The sequence below is a fragment of the Nicotiana tabacum genome, chromosome 4 (genome assembly GCF_000715075.1).
Source record: "Nicotiana tabacum cultivar K326 chromosome 4, ASM71507v2, whole genome shotgun sequence".
Classification (NCBI taxonomy): Eukaryota; Viridiplantae; Streptophyta; class Magnoliopsida; order Solanales; family Solanaceae; genus Nicotiana; species Nicotiana tabacum.
The window spans coordinates 10,369,811-10,377,075 of NC_134083.1; positions in this window are offsets into that span (position 1 = coordinate 10,369,811).

Here is a 7,265-nt window from a genome sequence, read left to right on the forward strand (position 1 = left end):
TCGTATAAGAATGAGCAGGAATGAAATGAAGACATAAGCTTCAATGAAATCAAATCGCACGACAAGGAATCAAGAAGAGAAGTTCTCCTAACAACCCTGTAGCCTCTCAAAAATAAGTACATATGTCTTCGTACCGATCCACAAGACTCTACTAGACTTGCTCATGACTCGTGAGACATAAGTTAACCTAGTGCTCTGATACCAAGCTGTCACAACCCAAATCCCATAATAGGTCGTGATGGAGCCCAACTATGCTGCTAGGCAAGTCAACGCGTGAGCCTCCACTTAACTATCCATTTTAAATTTTTAAAATCAGGAATTTTATTAAATAAATAGAATAAAATCTAGAACTCATAGAAACCTGTGCTTTTCTTTACCAAATTTTCGAATATAAATAAATCATAAAATGAAGTGATAATAATAACGTGAAATAAAATAATAAACATCCACTAGGAACCCCTAAAACTCGGTGTCACAAGAGCATGAGCATCTACTAGAATAATACAACACTACCACAACATCTGTCCAGAATATAAAATAGACAAGATATAATAAATGAATAAGATGGAGACTTCCGTATGCTATGAATCGTAGCATAGAATGCGGCTCACCATAAAATCCCCTTAGTAGCTATGACAATGCGCCAAGATGGCCACCTAATGTTCATGTCTCAGTACCTCGCTCAAAAATCCAATAACCGGCTCCAATGCCTCTCTAATATCTCAAACCAATTCAAAAGTATCTGAAACCTCTTGTTGTGAAGAGAACGACGCCGCAAAAAATCACCTCAAACAGAGCTCTAGAACTCAAGATATGCTCCAAATACTAAAATGCTCGGTTTACCCATTTAAAACGCTGCCTAGGTAATTTTTGTTCTTCACTTTCACGGGACACCATCGCGTTCGCGAAGAGCAAATTTTTGTTGTTGACCGATCAAACCAGATTTCCTTCTTCGCGTTCGCGAAGAACAAAGTTCGCACCAGAAATCAGCAATCTTTTCCGACACGGAAATGGTCATAACTCTCTCTCTCTCTCTCTCTCTCTCTCATACGACCTCGGAATTCGACGATTCTTATTGCTATAGTTCCATAATTATGATACGGATCTAATGGTTCAACCCAATCACAAATCAAAGGTCGTTTTCTCAATATGGTATCCTTTATTCCCAAAGAAACGACGTTGAAACATCAAATAAGAGCGCGACACAACCCAAACAAATTCGAAACACACACGAGGCTCCCGGGACCCTTTCCAATCACACAAACTAGTCCCAAAATATAATACGAATCTAATCGAGGCCTCAAATCACACCAAACAACATCAAAACCATGAACTACACATCAATTCAAGCCTAATGAACTAATAAACTTTTAAACTTCTAAAACTCATGCCGAACCATACCAAATCAACCCGGAATGACCTCAATTTTTGTATGCAAGTTCCAAATGACACAACAGACCTATACCAATTCCCGAAACTACAATCCGGGTCCGATATCAATAAAGTCAACTCTTGGTCAAACCTATCAACCTTCTAAACCTTCAATCTTTCAACTTTTGCCAAAAAATATCAAATTAACCTACAAACCTCCAAACCTAAATTCGGACATACGCCTAAGTACAAAATCATCATCCGAATCTAACGGAACCGTCAAAACTTTGATATGAGGTCGTTTACTTAAAAGTCAAACATTGGTCAACTCTTCCACTTAAAGCTTCCCAATTGAGAATTATTCTTCCAAACCAACTCCGATCTTCCCGAAAATCTAATCCGACTAAACATGTAAGTCATAATACATGAAATAAATCTAATCAAGGTCTCAAACCACTGAATGACATACTAGAGTTCAAAACGACCGGTCAGGTCGTTACAATTGAGCACCTACCTGAAAAGCCCCCACTGTTTGTGTTAAGCTCGCAATTTGTTTTGCCAATGAATTCAAAGCTTCAACTGGATTTACTCCTGCTGTTTTTTTTATAATCATTTTGTCTGAGGGCCAATGAACAATATTTTCCGAAATTTTATTAAGTAATTACATTGCTTCTGTAGTAGTTTTTCCCATTATTGATCCTCCTAATGCTGCATCGATTACATTTCTAGTAGAGGATTTAAGACCGCGATAGAAAATATATAAAATGTCAGGGTCTTGGATATCATGATGTGTGAATTTTCTCAATATTACTGCTAATCTTTCCCATGCATGGTATACAGATTCAGTAGCTGTCTGCATAAAATTATTGATTTCTTGCTTCATTTTAATTATTTTTGCAGGTAAAAAATATTTATTAAGAAATTTTTGGGTCATTTGGTCCGATGTTGTAATGGAACCTCTTGGCAGGCTTAGCAACCATGTTTTGGCTTCACCTTTTAATGAAAAAGAAAAAAGTTGCAACCTGATAGCATCTGTTGTAACTCCATTTTACCTGCAAGTTTCAACTAATTCAAGAAAATCAATTAGATAAGTGTGAGGATCTTCACTTGCATCACAAATAAACTACATGACTGTTGAATGGTTTGAATCAAGCCTGTACAAATTTTAAAATTATTTGCTTCAATTGGTGGTCTCCTCACACTTGATTTTTCTTCAAAATAATCTGGCCTTGATTAATCTCTAATTATTCTATCACGTCGTAGTGCCACTTCATCAAACTATTCTTCTACTTGATGTGGTAAAAGTTGGTTATTGAGTTCTTCGTTCTCCATTTCCTCTGATGTGAAAATTTGAGATCGTGAGGTTTGTTCTTTTTCCCAACAACTGCATGGATTTTTTAATTTCAGGATCGTATTCGACTAGTTCTCTTGAAGAGGAACGAGTCATACACTTTCTAAAATTTCTGCAGAAAAGTTTAAATAATTAGACAATAAAAAAAATCTCAAATTAGCAGTAAAATAATTAATCTCTAGTAGACTTAAGCCAATCTCCGACAACGGTGCCAAAAAATTGACGAGTGTCTAGCGTATATAAAATTCTAACTCGTACTTTGTCAAATAATAGTATAGAAAGATGTCAAACCCACAGAGATTGGTTTATCTATTCTACAGGCGTTTCTTGTTTTAATTACTATTTGAGAAAATCAGAAATAGTTGAGTTGTGAATTACCTAAATAAAAATGCATGAATAGAGCAATAGAAAATATTTTATTTTTCACAAATATAATAAAAAGGTGTTGGAATTTTGACCTCACTTAATATTTCCATTATATAGTGGAATTATTATTCTTTAATTTTTATTTCTCAAAAATGTATAAATGCCTCTCACGATTACAAATATATATTATAACTCAAGTTGAATAATTAATTGCACTCCTCTCGGTTATACAAATTAATCTTCAAAATAGTAATACTAAAGAACCAAAAATATATGATTGAACTAAAACATGCTCTTGTTAGTAAGTTCCTTTCGGTTACCCTACTTGTTATAACTGATTATTACACTATTGCCTCTCTCGATTACAAATAAGTGTAAAATTAATTATAACATAACAGAGATAGATGTTACTGAATAAATATTAACATCTTCAATACTACAATTTATTATATTATTTCTTCCGCCTCTCTCGATTACAGAACTAATAAACAGTTAATATATAGTACAACATAGATAGTTGTTAATAAATCAAATAACATCTAATTGTAAAAGCAGATAAAAGTTAAACAAAAAGTTTTAGCTCAAGCATGTGAATTTGAGGAATAATATCTACTAATATATAGAAATATTAAGATCTGTCTTTCTCCCAACACAAGAAAATTTACTCCATACTGGAATTAGTACTAACAATGAAAATATTCTTATCCATTAAATAAGAAAATAGAAAGAAATATTCAAGAAGAATAATTCCCCATATTTAATTAAAAGCAGGAACTAGAGTAATTTCCTACTCTGAAATTTATTTAGAAACAACAACTAAACTACTATTATGATTTAAAAGAAAAGATAACTCGATACTAGCAAAAGAAATAAAATAGAGAAGCTTATTAAGAATTTAGATTCAGACTTCTAGCTCTAAACTTTCTCTCCACTGCGATGCCCTTTCTGATTGGTAAATCCCTTCTTATATAAGAGAGAAAATTATGACAATCTTCTCGATTTGGTGCTGATAAGTTGGATTTGTCATGGAAAATCTAATTACTCATTTGCAAGTTGAGATTTTGTCATGTAAATCTAGATCTGTCATGCAAGTCTTGAATTTGCCTCGGCAAGTTGAGATGTCTTCATGGTAAGTGTGGATTTGGTGCATCATCAAAGTCCAACGTCATTTATGTGTTCATTTCCCTTTGCCAATTTATTTTTCTCCATCATAACTTGCTCTTTTACTTCTTTGCAGTATTTTTCTTGAAGTTTTTCTTGCTTTGTATGAAAATTTTTCTAAAATCATTCCTGCAAAATTTAGTTAAAAGTATGGAAGAAACATGATAATATTTATGCTTTTATGAGAAAAATTGTCACGACCCAAAATCCATTAAAGATCGTGATAGCACCGGACACCATTGTCAGGCAAGCCAAAAATAAATACTTAATTTGGTTCTTATTTTAATATTTTTGAAAATCATATTTCCTTCGATTAAATAGTAAAAGATGAAAATTTACAGAGTAAATAATAATATTTTTAACAATTTCAGTACAGAACAACCCATAATCACCCCAAAACCCGGTGTCACAAGTGCATGAGCATCAACTAAGAAGTAAAAATAAAGTACAACATATGTCTGAAATACAACTTAGACAGGAAAAATACAAATAACTCTGAAGGAGACTCTGCTGGCTGCGGGTCGTAATATGGAATGCAACTCACGTAAGTCCCCGCATGCATAAGCGAATATGCTCTCACAAGGCCACTAGTCACATATGTACCTGCACAAAAATGTGCAGTAAGTGTAGTATGAGTACGTAATCAACGTGTACCCAGTAAGTATCTAGCCTAACCCTGGAGAAGTAGTGACGAGGGGTCGACATCGACACTCACTAGTGGTCCAATAATATCAAGTACAGTAAGGAGGTGAGCAAATACGAGGCAAAGTAAATAAATAAAATAAACAAGTGTAAATATGTGGTACAATTATGTTCCTTACAATAAACTCAACCTCTTAACTAGCAAATTCCTCCTCAACCGGAGCATGTATATATATATATATACTGGATCTCATCAAGCAGGTTGTTATAATTCGAATCAGGGGGAAATTTACAGATACCCCGGCTTCTTGCTAAATATTACGCATGATTCCATGAGGATATGATATAAAAAATGCCGAGGCGTACGGCCCGATCCAACATAAATATTTAAACTGTGCACTGCCGAGGGTCGAACAGCACGAACCATAGATGCATCTATTAAGCTGCCAAGGCGAACATCCCGCTCCCATGAGAGTGTGGTTCATAAATCCTGCTGAGGCGATCGACCCGATCCCATAAGAGTGAAATACATAATCCTGCCAAGGCGAACGGTCTGATCCCATAAGAGTGAAATACATAATCCTGCCGAGGCGAACGACCCAATCCCATTAGAATAAGAAATTTTGACAGGTCCTTGACCCCACTCATGAATAAACGTGTGAGTTGTAATTTTTTTAACAAAAACCTTTCAATGAAGTATATATATATATATATCACGGAAACATGCCGTAGGAGGAGTAAAGTTATTCGGTAACTAATCGTGAAATCGTGAAGTCTCTACAATAGCAAGTCTAGTCTCAAGTAGAAATGTAAAATAAGGAATTAAACAAGCAAGGATAATCCCAATAGTGCAAGTACAACATGGTGTGAACCTAAGTCTACCCGGACAATAACATGAATCTAACTACGTACGGACTCTCGTCACCTCGTGCGTACGTAGTCCCCGCAATAAGTTGTACAGATCAAATATACCATCTAGGGGTAGTTTCCCCCTCACCGAGTTAGACAGGAGACTTATCTCGCTCCGAAGTTCCGTAACCGGCTCCAACGCCGATCTAACACCTCAAACCGGTGCCCGTCGCTCCAAACTAGTCAATTAAGATGCAACCCAATCAAAATGTACTCTAATACTCATGATTAATCAATTTATAATAATTTTCAACTCCGCTCGAAAAATTGATTAAGCAACCCTCAGAACCACGTGCCCGGATTCCGAAAATTTTCGAAGATAAACACTACCCATAGCACTACGAACTCAAATATATAATTTATTCTCAATTTCATGCCCAAATTAGTGATCAAAATCCAAGAATACCAATTTTTAGGTTTTTCTTCAAAATCCTAAATTTCTACAATTTTTCATGTTTAAATGCATATATAAACCAAGTATCCAACTTGAAATATGTGGGAATCACTTACCTTGCCATAAATGATGAAAATCTCCCCTTGAAACTCTCCAAAAATCTCCCAACCAAGTAAAGAATTGGGGAAAATGAGCCATGTCCCGTTCTTAAATCAATCTGTCCAGCCGACCTTCCGTACCTACGGCTCCTCATCCGCGAAAGACCCATCGCAGACGCGGATCCAGCTCACACCAACAGCCATCGCTTCTGCGTGCAAGGTAGGGCTGTTGCGCTCTCGCTTCTACGCCCAACCCAGCGCACATGCGCCTGCGCTTCTGCGCACAGACGTGCCACTTCTGCGGTCCTCTGCAGCCTTGGCCCCTGGGCTTGGCTTTCCGCTTTTGTGGTGTCGCACCTGCGGCCCTTTTTCCGCATGTGCGATTACACCAGAACTCAGGCCCTTCAGCAACACAACAAAACTCCAAGTTGATCCGATGACCATCCGAAACCACCCCGAGGCCCTCGGGACCTCGACCAACTATACCAACACATCCCAAAATACATTACGAACTTAGTAGAGCCTTTAAATGACATCAAACAATGCTTATAACATAAATCACCCTCCAATTCAAACTTAACGAACTTTGAAACTTCAACTTCTACAATCGATGCCGAAACCTATCAAATCACGTCCGATTGATCTCAAATTTTACACACAAGTCATGATCGACATTATGGACCAACTCCAACTTCCGGAATCGGAGTCTGAACCTGATATCAAAAAGTCCACTCCCGGCCAAACTTCTCAAAAATCTTCAAATTTCCAACTTTCGCCAAATGACCCCGAAATGACCTCCCAAACGGACATCGATAGCATTGAAATGCACTCCAACCCAAATTTATGAAATTCTTCCAAAATGCCAACTTCCACAATAAGCGTTGAAACATTCCCGGGTCATCCAAAACCCGATCCGGACTTACGCCCTAGTCCAAAATCATCATACGAATCTGTTGGAACCTTCAAATCCCGA